This window comes from Canis aureus, chromosome 15, assembly GCF_053574225.1.
Source record: "Canis aureus isolate CA01 chromosome 15, VMU_Caureus_v.1.0, whole genome shotgun sequence".
NCBI lineage: Eukaryota > Metazoa > Chordata > Mammalia > Carnivora > Canidae > Canis > Canis aureus.
The window spans coordinates 41,755,308-41,772,834 of record NC_135625.1 but is presented as its reverse complement, the minus strand read 5'-3'; the positions used below and the strand labels follow the sequence as shown (position 1 = coordinate 41,772,834).

The 17,527-nt window shown below is 40.9% G+C and overlaps 1 protein-coding gene and 1 long non-coding RNA gene across 14 annotated transcripts in view; one reads left to right on the top strand and one right to left on the bottom strand.

The window, feature by feature from the left end:
- Window positions 1–9,713, top strand: part of LOC144284591 (uncharacterized) — a 31,779-nt gene extending 22,066 nt beyond the window's left edge. Inside the window, exon 3 of the long non-coding RNA XR_013353059.1 lies at window positions 9,457–9,713. This is a non-coding gene — a long non-coding RNA (uncharacterized LOC144284591). The remainder of the gene's footprint in view (window positions 1–9,456) is intronic.
- LOC144284588 (uncharacterized) overlaps window positions 1–17,527 on the bottom strand; it is a 120,079-nt gene that overhangs the window by 68,950 nt on the left and 33,602 nt on the right. For all 13 annotated transcript variants that reach the window (XR_013353042.1, XR_013353039.1, XR_013353041.1 and 10 more), the window contains one exon: window positions 2,373–2,482. The gene's annotated coding sequence lies outside the window, so the exon portion shown is untranslated. The remainder of the gene's footprint in view (window positions 1–2,372; window positions 2,483–17,527) is intronic.

Sequence of the window (17,527 nt, the reverse complement as noted above, 5' to 3'; positions counted from 1 at the left end):
TTCACAAATCATTGTTTGCTTATATTGCTTATTCATAAAGCTGGCCTAGGTGATCACATAAATTCCAGCCTGAGCAGTCCATATACTGGGAATGAAGATTCTAAAAGCCTATGTTTAGAAGAAACTAGGAAACAGATCACATGGGCCATGGTCTTTGAAACAAAGCCTAGGCCCTCTAAGATCTTCTGGGCAACAGAACTGTTGATAGGCTGAGACATGGAACAGACAGACATTAGGAAAGTTTGTGTTAAGCCAGCTTGCTAGGCATCTATGCTACATGCTTGGTGCCCTAACTCTGTCTTATCAAAAGTGCTGTATCAGTGTCAATGATGAAGAGGTGTAAGTCTCATGGCCCAGCAGAGAGAAAATTCTAGGCCCTTTCCAGTTTTAGTTATGATCATATGAGAATAGGCACTATTGCCTGATTCCACTTTTCCAAAGTGATAGGGATCCCATTGCTGCTGTAAAAAATTGCCACAAACTTGTTTAAAAACAACACAAATTTATTCTCTTATAGTTATGAATGTCAGAAGTTCTAAAAGGGTCATCAGAGCAGTATTCCCTCTGACTTTAGGGGAGAATATATTTCCTCACTTCTTCCAGTTTCTACAAGCTTCCTGCATTCCTTGGCTTGTGGTACCATCCTTCATCTTCCAAGCCAATTGTGTGCTGTCTTCTCATCTCCTCTGTCCCTCTACTTCCATCATCACATTGCCTTCTGTCTGACTCCAATTTTACAACCTCCCTCTATAAAGACCCTTCTGATTACATTGGACCCACCTGGAAAATCTAATCTCCCCCATCTCAAGATCCTTAACCTAAGCACAACTACAAAGTCTTATTTTTGCCATATAAGGTAACATATTCACTGGTTCCTGAGAATAAGACATGGACACACTGAAGTCAACCTGATATCTTCTTGAGTATATTTTTTTGGCCCATGTTTCCCAGATCCCTAAGTGTCTCCCTCTTCAAGCCTTTCATATTACCTGAATATTTTGCCATTAAAACTTTTATCAAAAGATCTCTATTAGAATAAAGAGATCACTTGCAGTATTAATGTATCAAGCTACCAGCTTTTCATTATTCCTAGTTGACTTGCACCTATCTTGGAGAAGAGAAGAAACTGGATGTAGGCCAATGAAATATTATTGGGGGAAAAGTTGGTATGAGAAGTTGTAATGCCAGTGTGAACCTGTATGGGACACTGTCATAGAGGCCCTAAACAAGATGGAGCCATCAGGGGTCACTTCATGACAAGCAGGTAATGGGAGTATATGAAGACAGTACTCAGGAAGAGAAAGGGTATATTAGATGGAATCTTCTTTCAAGATTGTCTAGGGATAGTACTACTGGCAATAGCTAACATTAAATACATTTTATTATATGCCAATGTAGTAGACTAAATTATTGGTTCTAATTCTTCATACTTCTTTCCATGCAAATCCATATCCTTAACCATGTAACCTCATAGTTCCACCAATAACAATAACAAAAGAATATATTTCCCTGGTTCCTGATTTTGGGCTCATCCGTAAGAACAGTTTGGCCAACAGGATATCATGGTGAAAGAAAGAAGCAGGGGTTAGTGTGCTTACTTGTTTGGGCTTGCCCTCTCATGCCACAGTGGAACACTATTTCTGGCTAGCCCATTGGTCCAGGGAGGATGAGAGAAACATGGAATACCCCGATGTAACTTGCAGTTTCAAGCTGCCCCAGTTGCTCCACAGACCTATGAGAATGCTACTGAGATTTTGTGATTGTCTATGTCAGATTACTTATTTCCTCAGCTAGTTACAAATTGTTTGAAGTGTTTTACATGTATTAATTCAACTAAACCACACCCAGATCTTAAAAAGTAGGTATTACATTTATTTTGCAGATGAGGAAACTGAGGCCTTAGGCCATTAAGTACCTTGTTTAAAATCATGCAATGAGGGATGCCTGGGTGGCTCAGTGGTTGAGCATCTGCCTTCAGCTTGGGGCATGATCCTAGGGTCCTGGGATCAAGTACTGCACTGGGCTCCCTGCAGGGAGCCACCTTTTCCCTCTGCCTGTGTCTCTGCTTCTCTTTCTCCCTCTCATAAATAAATAAATAAAATCTTTAAAAATAAAATAAATAAGATAAAATCATGCAATGAATATGTATTGGAGCTACAGTTTTAATTTAGGTAGTATATCCACTTAGTTCTCTCTTTTTTCAAGATTTTATTTATTTATTTAAAAGAGAGAAATAGAGAGAGGGAGGGGAGGGGGAGGAGGAAGGAAAAGGAATCTGAAGCAGACTCCATGCTGAGTGCAGAGCCTGTCACAGGGCTCAATTCTACCACCACGAGCATGACCTGAGCAGAAACCAAGAGTTGGAGTCTTACCTGACTGAGTCCCCAGGCTCAGTCCACTTAGCTCTTATACAGGATCAGATTGGGTCACAGTCAATTCATAGTTTTCTTTCTCTTTCTTCTCCTTATGGCCCATTTTCAGTCTGTTTTAAAATATTTAAAAAATATCAGATGAGAAATGCATTGGGCTGAGTCTGAGGTTCTGGGTTCTTATCCTGCTACCAATAAGGAATGCAATGTTGCCCAGATATAAACAAATATTTGGTCAATTCATTGCCCATGTTTTCAAGGCCTGATCTGGTAAACAATATGCTGGAAAAACAAGGTCATGTGCCTAGAAACCAACCCACAGTGTGACTCAGCTGACAGCCAGGGGACACCTAGTTTCAAAAGGCTAATTATCTTTGATATTTTTATAAATAATACATTTTTTCTTTGCTTCAAACTCCTGAGAAGGTGAGTTTTATTCTCCTTGAAACCTTTTGGAAGCTGAGTTTGTAGAAGGATGAGATAGGCTATGGAGGCAAGTGGTTATCTATAGATGAGACATAAGGAAACCAAAATGTGAACTGGAATGTAGATAAACATAGATATCAAAGAGTGAGATTCTTATGAAGTGAAGAATTAACAGATACTAGAAAGAGCAAAGGAAGTTTTGATGTTTCCAGATGAAAATAGGAAGCCAACAAGTCTATTGAGACCTAGAAGAAATAAAAATGTAGGAATTACTGACCAGGGACAATGAAAATGAAGACTTTTTAAGATTTGTTTTTTTTTTTTTTAATTTAGTGACATATATGGTACCTGCTATCTTTTGTCTGGCAGTGATTTGTAAAAACTGTTAAAAACAAGCTGATAATGTTATTGTGGGAAGTGTCAAGGGAGTGGAGAGCCAGGAAGACCATTTTTACTGCTCAGTCTTGGATAATGATGATGATGATGATGATGATGATGATGATGATGATGATGATGATGGTAATGATTATGTCAACCAACATTTACTGCATTAAGTTCTTTATGGAATTACTCAATTTAAATGTTTTAAAACAACCCTATCAGGGAGACCATATCTCTTTTACTGATGTGGAATTTGAGTCTTAGAGAAGTTAAATTATTCTCTGAAGTTGCAGGGGTAGTCAACGGTGGAACTAGTATTTAAATACAGAAGGTTTGACTTAATGTCTCTTAACAAACAAACTCTTGAAAACAGAGGAAGTGGCTGCCATTTTGGAAAGGAAAGATTTGACAGATTTCCTTGAATTTCTGGGATAGATGAAAAGGCACACATATTGCTAACTGGTGAGGGAACCTGTGATATATGGGGAAAAGGATAATTTGTTGAGCTTTGATAGTCATGTGTCCCTGACTGACCAGGATGAGTACATTAGGGACTTCAGTCCCCCCTGACACCAACACAAGCCCAAAGCAAAGAGAGAGCAAGAGAAATTCCCCGGCCTCTCCCTTCCTTCTACCCTCCTGTGTTTTTCCAGCCTATTCAACAGAAACTCTATCCTCTCCCTGCCTGACACATCACTCCTTTGCTTTTCAGAATGCACCCTCATGCAGGGTGAGGGCTGGTCATGGCTGGCAGATGATGGGCATTAGAACAGGGGCAGGGCAAGCATTCTGTAAGCCAAGGAGCCAGAGCAGAGAGTTCTTCCCAAGACAATAGGACATACCAGTAGATAAGAGTAGACTGGGTCAGAAGCAGCAGAGAAAAACAGTCCTGAAGGAGCCAGAGGTAGATATAAAAGTCAAATCTTTGACGAGCACTTGAGTGGAGCAGTCAGTTAAACATCTGACTCTTGCTTTGAGCTCAGGTGGTGGCCTCAGGGTCATGAGATTGAGCCCTGCAGTATCGAGCTCCATGTCAGGCTCTGCACTTAGTGCAGGGTCTGCTTAAGATTTTCTCTCCCTCTCCTTCTCTGCCGGCCTGCCCTCTGTCTCTCTATCAAATAAATAAATATTAAAAAAAAAAAGTCAGATCTTTGAAATCAGAAAATTAAGACCAAAAAACATAGGTTAGGCGCAAACTGGATAGGCAACTTGGACAGTTGTTTGATATTTGAAACTGACTTCTAGAAGCCTGGAGGGCATTGTGCGCGAATGTGTTGGTTCAGCGTAAAAGACCAGGCTTCTGTTGACACTGCTTGGACTGGGACCAAGGTTTAAGCGCTGCAGTGTTTGATGGAGGCCTAAATTCTGGGCTCACAGCAGGTCGATCCCTCCCTCAGGAACCCTGCTCCTTAAAGTACTAGCTGCTAGCTGGAATCAAACCCAAACATGAGTGGGCCACCAGGAAGCACAATGTGATCATAATGTCTGATCATACAAATCTTTTATAATTTTTTCTGCTGCTATCTCTTTTTAACCAATACCATTAGTTTGTACTCCCAAACCCCAGCACAGGTCCATGTGACCCCTGGCTCTCCACTGCACTCCCCCATTGCCTAGGCCCAGGTCTGCACTTATGTCAGTCTTCCCTGGCTGTGTCTGTCACCTCTAGTCATAGGCGTGTCCTATGTGCAGAGGGGAATCTTCCCACGACAACTGAGACTACGTTAAGGGTAATAGAATTGACAGAGTAAACAATATCCAAAGTCTGTCTTTCTTTCTTTCTTTCTTTCTTTCTTTCTTTCTTTCTTTCTCTCAAATTAATCCTCCCACCCCTTTCCTACCATGACCTGTGTTATAAGAAGCTGACCCATGAAAACTACGTTTCCGAGGCTCCCTTGCTAATTTGTTGAGTCCACTAATGGGAGTCACTGGCAGGAGGCTGGAGGGTAGAAGGGAGGGACAGGGCAGGGAATTCTCTCCCTCACTCCCTCTGCTTTGCCTTCATCTCTAGAAGTGATTATGTCTCCCCCATGGTGTTAGCTCCCCTCAAACAATCCCTCTGTGGCCCCGCTCCTACAAGTGGCCCCTGATGTGGGTGTAGTTTCTCTGGATAGCTCTAGCTCCTAAGCCCTGGTGATGGCATCTCCTGTCTGTTTCTGCAGCTCTAGGGGTGATAGAAGTGCCCTGACATTGCCAACTCTGAGTTATCTCACAGTGCCCTCTTTGAATTTTTAGCTCTTCCGATCTCTTCTTTTTCCCCATACTAAAACATTTCTATTGGCTGGAACCTACCTGATACCCACTAAATGGCAAATTCAACCACAGTAAGGAAAAGAAAAGAAAAAGTGGAGAGAAACAAAGATTGCCTGGCACTGAAGCTGACTTTGGAATTTCTGGTGTTGCCCTGGGATTGACCCAAGGCAAGCAGGGAGCTGAGTGGGGCCACTGGAGGCTCCAAATGGAGTGCTCACTAACTTCTTTTTTTAAAATTTTATTTATTTATTCATGAGAGACCCAGAGAGAGAGAGTGGCAGAGACACAGGCAGATGGAGAAGCAGGTTCCATGCAGGGAGCCCAATGTGGGACTGGATCCCAGGATTCCAGGATCACTCTCTGGGCTGAAGGCAGGTGCTAAACCACTGAGCCACCCAGGGATCCCAACTTCTACAGATTGCTCAGGGCTCCCCCCTGCCATGAGGGGCCAGCCCTATCCCAATCCAAACTTCCCAAGAGGGGACTGGTCTGGGCCACCTTCCTTCTGTGTAAGTGGTCTAGAAATGCCTTGTTTTGGGGAATTCGTTTTTGTCGGGATTCAAATACTGTCATAAAATATCTTCATCACAATAAAAATGCAAAGTACAAAGTTGTCGTTCTGCACCACATCACAGAAGGATGCGGAGACATTATTCAAATGTGTTCAGGGCAATTGCTGCACATGCACTTGCAGGCTGACGGGGACTTAAAAATAGAACATTCCATTAAAAGGAAAAAAAAAAGAGAAAGACTCTTTGGTAACAAAATAAGTGACTGTTCTCTTTGTCCCTTTTTTATGGACACCAGCCCCCTCACCAGACTCTTTGCAGAGTTGCAATTTTCTGGGAAACGTAAGGGACAAGCTGTAGTTGTAGTACGGGGACCCATGGAAGGGCAAAGAGATAGAGCTAGCAACAGAAGATCTTAGGACCACCATCCCCTACTGAAGCCTGCTATTTCCCCAGCACCTGCACTACTTACCTGCTACTGTGTAGGAACCTCGGATTGTTGATGCTACAAGAAACTGTGTCAAGAACTGCTGTAATGTGGTATTAGTGAGTGAGGTTGACCGGGGCACTTTGTAGAAAGTTCAAGTTGTCAGGGATTTAGAGATCTTTTTTTAACTTACCCACTTGTATGGTAGATAGAGAACTCAGACCCAAGAGAACCAAGTGACTTACCCACAGCCACTCAGTTAGTTAGGAGTTGAATGAGAATTTAGGGTCCCAAACCAGTGTCCTTTACACTCTAGTCTACAAAAGAACAAGTCTAGTAACTTGAATTTCATTTCTTCATCTCTACCTAACTCAAGAAAGCTAAGATGATGGATGATAGCTAGATGATAGTAAGATAGGGAGAGTATTCACCCCCAAGCATATGTAATAGAGAGGCTCCCATTCAGAAGCTGATGTGGCATAGGCGTGCACAGAGGATTGAGAAATCTTAGGCCTGGTCCCTCCTGGCTCATTCTAGATGATAGAATTGGGGTAAATCATACAAACTCTCTGAGCTTCGTTTTCCTCATCAGCAAATATTACATAAAGACACAAATCATAACTACCTCGTTGGGGTATTATGTTGCTAAAATGAATCAAAGTATAGAATGTGGAAAATATGACATGTTTGCAGGTATTGGGAAAAAGCAAGGGTCAGCAAACTATTCAAAAGTCCAGATAGCAAATATTTTAGGTTTTTAAGCCAAAAACAGTCTCTATTGCAAGTATTCAACTCTGCTGTTATAGCACAAACACAGCAATGGACGATACTCAATGAATGGAGGTGGCTGTGTTTCACTTACACTTTACATACAGAACTCGTAGAGGGTCAAATTTAGCCTATGGGCCCTAGGTTGCCAATCTTTGGGACAAAGTCCTCCCAGTTTGTTAAGGGCATCCTCACTGAAAAAGCCTCCCTACCTTCTCCTCCATCACATCCCCTCCCTAGTTCTGGGCTTGATGACTCAGCCCAAGCCTTATTTTTGGAGCACCAGCTTTTTAAGGCAAAACATAGCTCACTTGAGGGGTTTAAGACACATAGTCATCTGCACCAGTGAGATAAAAAAGCTAAAAGCACATTTATATCCACAGTCACAGCCATCTTTCTTTATGAATATGTTTATGTCTGCATTTAGACACACAGCCACATACATAAAATGATGAGAAAAAGGAATGTGGCTGTGGATGGAAAAATATATCAGTAGATTTCATTGAAGCTGTAATATTGGACTAGATATAAGCATAAACAACAACACTTGATATTTATATCTCAGTTCTAAATTTTTAAAGCACATTCTCATTTACTTTCACTTATCACTCTGAGATTGTGAAGGCGTTTTGACAGATTGGAGAGGAGAAAGATACTTAGCTCGAGTCACATCCTCACTTGTTGCAGATAGTGGGGTCAAACACACACAGAGGTTCTGTCTTGCAAACCCAACTGAGCACTTTCCTCTCATGCTGAGACCTGGTTGGCCACAGAGCAGCAATTTAGTGATGGGCCTGTTTCTTACCAGAATATCATGGAGGCAATCTTCTTTGAGGAAATTACCTCTTTTCCCCTTGCTTAAAATTATGTTCATTAACTCAAAATGAAACTATTTTAAATGCTCTGGGATAGGTGAGTAAATGCATAAAACAATCCTCAAAAGGAACTGGGGACTGGATCAGGCTGGATTGATCGTTTCTTGGACCATGGGTAGACTAATCTGTGAGTGAGCTGAAATTAGGAAAGCTCCTCAGGCTACGAGCATGAAGTGAGAGATATGCCTGTCATTTCCACTGAATCTTTCGTGGGTGGGGGTCCCCAGCCCTGAAACAGAAGAGGCAGGCATCTGAAACTGGCTTCAGAGGAAGGATAGGGAACACAGTGTAGCTGCTGGCTTCATCTCAGAACAATGAAGAAGCCTCACAGTGGGGTTGGAACAACTAAATCATGTAGAGGACGGATATGTTTCAGATGACTAAGCAGACCACCAACGTGGAGACTACATTTCTATGGCTGAGCCATACAGCCCACCTAGAGGAAAATAAACTGCCTAAAATACAAGTGCAGGATGGCTCTGAACCCAGAAGAAGAGCATAGAGCAACATGAAAAGGCACCTCCTTGTTCAAGGGAGCCTGCTGTTGTTGAGCGATCATCTTGAGGATTAACATATTAGACAGGAAAAATTCTAAAAAGAGACAAAAAGTCCCTCTGAACTATTGACATAACATCCACATCTATATAAAGCCCTACTCTTACACCTCTTTCTGGCATCCACCTGAAGCCAACCTCCACTCAAGTCTCAGTTGGGAATCACAGACTGGGGCAGATAGACTGTGGCTAATTTATAATAACGTGTGGTCAATGAGAATTTATTGGAATAAATTAAATTTAAAGACAACATTTGTTAAGTACTAATTGTACTTAAAATTCCTCATGATTAGAATCCTTTCAACATTTACCATTTTATTTAAACCCTGTGGTTTACATGTAATTAATCCTTGCTTTTCTAAGGAAAAAAGCAAGAATTTCCTGATTTAGAAAAGCTGAAGGCACTTTCCCCCTAGGGATACTAACATATCACAACATTAGTGCTCAAGAACATGTGAGCTTACGACTTGTGCAAGCCAGCTCCATGCTGTGGAGCATTGTTTCTCTCAGAAGGTGCTCCCAACAACTGCTTTATAAACAGCTGCTGTCTCTGAGTTCATTTTTAAGTTTAGGACTGCCGGTGTCATACAGGTGTGTGTGCATATGTTTATCCAATATCTCTCCAACCCCCTTTCTGTCCCACAGAATGAATACCTGCTCTTTCAGAAGCCTTTATTTTGTTTTAAAGGTCTCATGTGAATATGTTCACTTATTTCCATTTCTTCCCATTCCCATCAAATGAAGAATTGTCTGCCAGAAATAAATGCTTCCAGCAGCACCTTCTACTCTCTGTCGATTATATTCCCTGAAGAAATCTGCCACCCATGGGCTTTATCTCTATTGAGTGGAGTAAACAGAATCATTGAAGCTGTATTTCTTTTGTATTTTAAATAGCAACAGAAAAGAAACGGGAGAGGAAGGAGCCCAAGTGGCTTTCTCCTGATTATACTCACAGTCAAGGGATGGAAGAGCCCCAGAGAAGTGAGTGCAGGACTTCAGTACACCTCTCCACACCACAGCCCTCCAGACAACTCATTCAGGTGACAACCGATCAAATCATTGGAGAGAATACCCCACTAGAAACAAAAACTCCCACCCCCTCTCAAGAATTGTGAATCTCTACTTCTGGGGGAAAAGGGGAAGAAGGAGACGCTATCAGAAAAACATGTATTAAAAATACACCACATCATTAAAAATAACAATAAAAAAGGAAAAAGAAAGTAAAGGAAATTCCAGCTTCTGTCTTCTATTCATGAGTCCACCAAGGAAGTAGATGCCAGGAATTAGCCTTCCTGGCTACCCTCTTGGCTCCGCTCGTGTGGTAGGTATCCAGAATCACATCTATCATCTCCAATTCTCTTTCTAGGACAAACCAGGGACCCCTGCTCCTCAAAGCTCCTGGGGCTAAACTCATTTACACACAAAGCCCCACAGAATACTAGAATGTATAAAGACTGAGGACACTAGAAAGTTTCATATTTTTAAAAAACAAAAACAAAACTAGTATGGTTTGCAAAAGTTTCCCAGCTCAGACTTAGCCAAAGGGAACTTAATGAATCTTTCCACCTGGGCCAAAATGAAGTGGAGATTTAAGCTGATTTGGCGAGAGTGGGGATGATCGTGTGTGTCTGCCTGACAGGCCAGAGTGGGAAGAGAAGCTGAACAATCGAGATCACCCATCCATATACTTCACAATATCTGTGCTATAATAGAAAGTATATGGAACTTGAAGTGAAAACCTGCGAGTGAATTTCAGCTGAACCAGTTACACAACCGTTGTATGACCTACAAATGATATTCATACTTTCTGAAGCTCAATTTCTTCTCTTACATATACATTGATGATGAGAAGTGTTCTTGTTAGCTTCAAAGTATTTTCTGATAATCATTGTGAAAACATTGTGAAAACTGAAAAAGTGCAGTGCAAATAAAATGTTGTATACATTTTAACACTGTTTATAAGGGGCCTAAGCAACCCAGGTGTTAATAACTCACTGATTTCCAGTCTTTCAAAAAATGGATTCTGAGTAAGCCTGTTTTTAAGACTTGGCTAAAATATAGGTGGTGACTTTAGCTATATAACAAACTCATTATTTTGGTCTATTCCTGTTCATTAGTTACATTCCATAGCGTTGCTATTTGGATACTTAGCATATAAATTGACAAATGAACCATTGTTCTAATTTAATTAGGTTTGGAACAATATTTTCAGCACGTAATGACTTTCTAATTTATAAATTTACATTTTTTAAATTGGTGTGGGTAAATAATAATAATTCTTTATATTTATATACTATTTCATAGTTTACTAAACACTTTCCTACATTTTACTCATTTCATTCTCTCCGAAACTCTATGAAGTCTGTAGAGCATGGATTATTGTATCTATTTTACAGATGATAAAGCTAAAATTTAAAGAGACTATGTGACTTTCCCAAAGTCACAGTAAGTGATCAGATCCAGATACAGAACCTATAAGGGCAAGAGCTCTCCCCATCACAAAACAGTATTTGTCCCTGATCCCAAGACCCTTATACTACTGCCTGACCTTCTCACACATCTGAAACCTTTAGTCTATTTGTGTCCAGTGCTAGAATTGGTGGGTTTGTGAATATATGAAATTGCTGAATCATTGCCACTCACATAATGACAACATCCATCTCTTTTCCTGGTGAAGGAAAATGGCAGTCAGACACCCAAATTATCTAGTTCCCTTTAGGTACATGCCTGATCCTCATGATGTTCCCTTACCAGCAGGCTCCCTGGGAAACTTTTTTTATGCAGCCATACAGCTCTTTTCCGGGGTCCTGACCATCCTGCATTTGCATGACTAGCAATTTATTTTCCTCTCGGTGGGTTGTCTGGTCCAACCATAGAAGTGAGAGATATCAAGCAGAATGGAAGCCATTGTATCCTTTATTACCTAGTCTTAGAAGGGACATACCATTTTGTTGTTGCTGTTGTGGTATTTTATTGGTTTCACAGACCAACCTTGGAGCCATCTGGAAGGGGGCTATGGGGGGATGTGACTACCAAAAGGCACAGGTTATCAGACTGCCTGAGACACTGGCTACCACATGTAGCATGGGGTGGGGGGATTAGGAGCTTCACAGATGTTGCTTAGGTCATCACAGAGTACAAGCTGTCAGAGGAGAAATGGTTGTTCTCTCTGGATCCCAAGAACAACCACGATTATGGCACTCCTCCTGCTACTATAGCAAGGAAGAATAAGAAAGGTTCTACAGAGTTGGTCCCATGTGCCTATAGTGAACAGTGGAATCAGTGGAATCATTTCCCATATACTGAGACAGGCAATGTTAACAATCCTGAGAAGCAGAGGGCCTCTGGCAATTTCATGGTTGTGGTAAGAGTATATAGCTACAGATGGTGTGAGGACTACTCTTGCTACTGGTCAGATCCCGATTCTCTTTAGGCCAGTTTGGGTTATTTCTGGGAGATAACGGTAGCCACCAAAGAGTATAAGATGGATGAGGGCTAGCTATCACTTCACAATCATGCTGTGGGATTATAGTGAAAGAAAGTCTTAGACTAAGTTCTTCCTCACATTTGGACATTTACTAAATAAACACTTATTGTTAGCAAGTAGGCATAAAACAATGGGATGAATTCTAGCTTTCTGTCCTTAAAGCTCATGAAACCATATCTGTATTAAATCCTGTCTCTTGACAGGATTCTGTTATCATAGGACTGCTCTATATTACATAACCAAAACCTCCTATCCTAAAGCCAGTCACAGGACCATAGAGAGATCAAGCCTCAAGCACTTGCTCTCCCTTAGAGAAAAGGTTGCACAGCTAGTTAGGTGTTCAAGCAAAAGTAAGGGGGTGTCTCTGCGATATTCTAGCTAAACTGTACCTATTGAATGTCACTAATCTATGAGAATCCATTGTTCTAATTCCTAAAGCCTCTAATATTGAGGACAGAGATAAACTTTATGTAGTATTATTCACACATTAATATGACTCAGTATTTTCAAAGCATTTTTCCTAGTACCTGGCATAAAGTTAATCTGTTCAGTTTAAATAAAATCAGAAGCTAGTAACCACCCTAAACTGTGCCAGCCTACAATGCCAGGGGTGTGAGCTCCAGAACACAGCAGCTGACTGTTCTAAAATGTCATTTTAACTAAGCACAAATAATATCACACTGTTGAGGCTGATGTAATTTTAAGTAAATTACAGAATCCATGGAGGTGCTAGCAGCCTGAATAAAATTTGCAGATGACCAAGGATCAGGTGCATTGAGTTGCATCTCAGTAGACAAGGATGGAAGCTAGGTATGGACATGGCTCCGTGCATGCACCCTTCACACACATAATGCCACAGAAGTCCCCCTGAAAGTCTAAAGAGAAGGATGAACCTGACAAGATGAAAATTGCTTGAAAGTGACTAAGTTGATGTTCTCTGCTCCACAGCTTTAGAAAAAAATGCAATAAGAGCTCTAGCATGTAAACTTGTTTAAGTCCTTTCAGGTTCTATAGTGGGATCCATCACTACCTTCAGGCTGCGCTCACCGCCATGGGATACTCTGCATTCTCTGCTCCAATATCCCTAACCTTAAGGCTATGCGTTTTAGCAGCTTGTAATTCTAATTCCATCGCCCTGAATCTGATGTTTTAATCCCTTTATTGAGTTTTAGGTGGGAAGTGACTATTTATATTCTTCATGCCCTGAAACATTCTCCCCAAATAAATCCTCAATGCCCCTTATCTCTATGGTAATCAGTGAGTATGCCCCCTCCCGGTGACAGCAGCTGTGTCTAAACCACCCATCTGTTGTCTTTCTGGGGCTCTGCCACATTCTGCTTCATGCCCACTTGCAAGTGTATCACATTTCTATTTAGAAACATTCCACCTGCCCTGGTTATTTTTGGCTACTTATCAGTGTGCACATCTTTGGCAATCAATGGAACTGTTGAACTGTCCTGCCGGGAGGGTGCCCACCAGGTAGACTGTGTCGGCGACAGGTAAAGATCATAACAATGGGTGGATGCCTTGATGCCTTCCCCCCTAAGGACTGGGGCTGGTGGTGAGGTGGCAGGATGTCTTAGTCCCTTCTGGCTGCTATAACAGAATACCATCAACTCAGAGGCTTATCCACAACAGAAGTATATTTCTCACAGTTCCAGAGACTGCAAATCCAAGATCAGGGTGCCAGCATATTGGGTTCTGGTGAGAACTCTCTGCTGGGATGTTGTTTCCCCTTATATCCTCACATGATGGAGAGTGCCAGAGAGGCTGAGAGAGCTCTCTGGGGTTTCTTGTGTTTTGATTGAGGTATGATTGACATATAGCATTATTTGTCAAGTATACAGCATAAAGATTTGATATTTATATCATTAATCTTAAGAAGAAAACTGCCAGTTATTTTACCAGTAAAAGATGTGTTTATTCCGGAATAGCAAAGAATTGCAATCCAGAACAAGAAATCTACAGCAAAACCATAGGCAAAGCCACAGAACAAAGGAAGATACCTCTTTTATAGAGAAAAGAGGGGAGGGGCAGCCCCAGTGGCCCAGCGGTTTAGCGCCGCCTTCGGTCTAGGGCATGATCCTGGAGACCCGTGATTGAGTCCCACATCGGGCTCCCTGCATGGAGCCTGCTTCTCCCTCTGCCTGTGTCTCTGCCTCTCTCTCTCTCTCTTTCTGTGTGTGTCTGTCATGAATACATAAAATTTTTATTTAAAAAAAAAAAAAAGAGAAAAGGGGGAAGTTGAGAGGGCTGTTTTAAATAAAAAGCCCATTGGAGTAAACTGGGAGTTCAAAATACAGTGGCTTCTCCTTGGCTGAGTTATGACTGTCTCTCATTGGCTGGGCTATTGCTAGGGGAGGAAGAAACCTTTTTCTCCCTCCTGCTGGGATAGTAAAGTAGCATCCACCTGCAAGTCCCTCTTTTCCCATTGGATTTGCAATTGAAGAACAGTGATAGGGCATGGAAGCTCCCCCTGCTGGCTTCCCAATTCCATTCTAAATGAAGTTTCCTTTTATCAATTTTCACAACATATATTGCAAAATGATCACAATAAGTCTGGTTACCCTCTATCACCATACATAGATACAGTTTTTTTTCTCATCATGAGACTTTTAAGGTTCAGTCTTAGCAACTTTCAAATACGCAACAGTGTTATCAACTGTAGTCAACATGCTGTACATTATATGCCTGTTATTTATTTATTTTATAGCTGGTAGTTTGTGCCTTTTGATCCCCTTCACCCATTTCATTCACCCTTCACCTCCCAGTCATCCTCCCTCTGGCAACCACCAATCTGTATCCATTGGTGTGGGTTTGTTTTCTAGATTCCATATATAAATGAAATCATGTGGTATTTGTCTTTCTGTGTCTGACTTATTTCACATGCATAATGCCCTCAAGATTCATCCATGTTGTCACAAATGACAAGATTTCATTCTTTTGAGTGCCAAATAATATTCCAATGTGTGTGTGTGTGTGTGTGTGTGTGTGTGTGTATCTTCAGCCATTTATGGATTCTTAGGTTGTTTCCATATCTTGGCTATTGTAAATAATACTGCAGTGAATATAGGGATACATACATCTTTACAAGTTAGCTTTTTCATTTTTTTTGGATAAATATCCAGAAGTAGAATTGCTGAATTGTATGATAGTTCTATTTTTATTTATTTATTTTTGTTTGTTTTGGCAAGTGGGGGAGGGGAGGAGGATTCCATATTGTTTTTCATAGTGGCTACTCCAATTTATATTCTTACCAACATTCCCACCAGCACAAGGGTTCTTTTTTCTCCAAATCATCACCAACACTTGTTATTTCTTGTCTTTTTGATAATAGCCTTTCTAACAAGTGTGAGGTGACATCTCATTGTAGTTTTGATTAGCATTTCTCTAACGATTAGTGATGTTGAGCATCTTTTCATGTGTCTGTAGTTCATCTGTATGTCTTCTTTGGAAAAAGGTCGATTCAGATCCTCTTCCCATTTTTTACTAATTGCTGGGGTCCTTTTTTTATTAGAGCACTAATCCCACTTATGAGGGCTTTGACTTCCTGACTTGATTACTTCCCAAAGCTTCCACCTCCTAATACCATCACATTTAAGGTTAGGATGTCAACATGAATGTTGGGGGACATAGACATTGTCTATAACACACAGGAAAAGAAGGGAATGGGAAATGTAAGTGTTGGGAACTCTGGTCACATATCATCAGAATAGAAGTTCACATGAGTTTGTGAGTATACACAGAGCTTTGTTGTTGTTTTGTTTTGAGGTGAAATTTTGTGAAAGGTGAAATTAAATGGACTCATTTATGTGAGTAGGTTTTTAAATGGAGCCAAAAGACCACCAAAAAAGGTGGGTCTTATGTATGTCTTCACGGGGGAGTGGGCGACGGGGGGAACCATGAACTTTTGAACTGGTCCAAATGGCAAATATCCCAAGGACTCTGCAGAAACAACTGCGTCTTGCTAAGTAACAGGTAACAGACTTTTGCTTAGTGACAGTCCTAGCAACCAATTATGTTTAGCCAAGATTAGTTTTCTGCCTCCAACACACCAATCAAAATTCTTTGTAAGCAAGGGTACAGGCATTCCCTTTCTGTCTTTAAAAACCCTTTATGCTCCTTACCGGAGATTATTTGGTTGCTACCAAAATCTGTGCTCCCCTAATTGCAATTCTAAGACTCCAAATAAGTGCTTCTGTTTTATTTTAATTTTTCCTCTTTCCTTGGTGCATATTTCCATAACATATAATTTCCATTTAAAAATTTACAATTCAGTGATATTTAATGCAATCTTACTGCTGTACAACCACTGTCTCTATCCAGTTGAAAAATATTTTCATCATCTTCAAAGAATCTCCCATATCCATTAAGCAGTCACTTCTTATTCCTCCTTCCCCACAGCACCCAGCAAACAGCACTCAGCATTCTGTCTCTATAGATTTACCTATTCTGGACATTTCATATAAATGGAATCATGCAGTATGTGTCTTCTTTCATTTAACATAATGTTCTCAAAGCTCATTCATGTTGCAGCATTTATCAGAACCTCATTCCTTTTTATGAATGAGTATTATTCCATTGTGTGTATAAACCACATTTTCCTTACCTCACTCATTTTGTGGACCTTTGGATTATTTCCACATTTTGGCTATTGTGAGTTAGGCTACTATGAAATTCCATGTATGAATATCTGCTTAAGTACCTCTTTTTAATTCTTTTAGGATATATACCGATAAGTGGAATTGCTGGGTCAAGTGGTAATTCTGTGTTTCACTTTTTGAGGACCCTCCATATTGTTTTCCACAGAAGCTGAAACATTTTCCATTCCTACCAGCAGTGTAAAGGGTTCCCATTTTTTTCCACATCCTTTTCAACAGTTGTTATTTTCTTTTTTAATTTTATTATAACCATCCTAGTGAGTGTGAAGTGGTATCTCACTATGGTTTTAAGTTACTGTTTTAGACAGCATGCTGGTGTTTTCCCAAATTCCTGTATTGAAATCTTAATCCCCAATGAGATGTTATTTGGAGATAGGGCCTTCCATAGATAATTAGGTCATGAGATTGGAGCCTCCACCATGAAATGACACTGCAAGATGATATCTGTCTACAAATCAGGAGAGGGCCCTTACCAGAAATCAACCACACTGGTACCCTGATCTCGGACTTGCCAGCCTCATAGCTTTCCAGAGTGAGTAAGGGTAGATTCCCTGGGAGGAACAGATGATTTTAAAGTATACCTAACTGGGATCCCTGGGTGGCTCAGAGGTTTGGAACCTGCCTTCTGCCCAGGGTGTGATTCTGGAGTCCTGGGATCAAATCCCACATCAGGCTCCCTGCATGGAGCCTGCTTCTCCCTCTGCCTGTGTCTCTGCCTCTCTCTCTCTGTGTCTCTCATGAAAAAATAAATAAAATATTTAAAAAATAATAAAATAAAGTATGCCTAACTGCTCTGGAAGGGCAAATGAAGACTTTT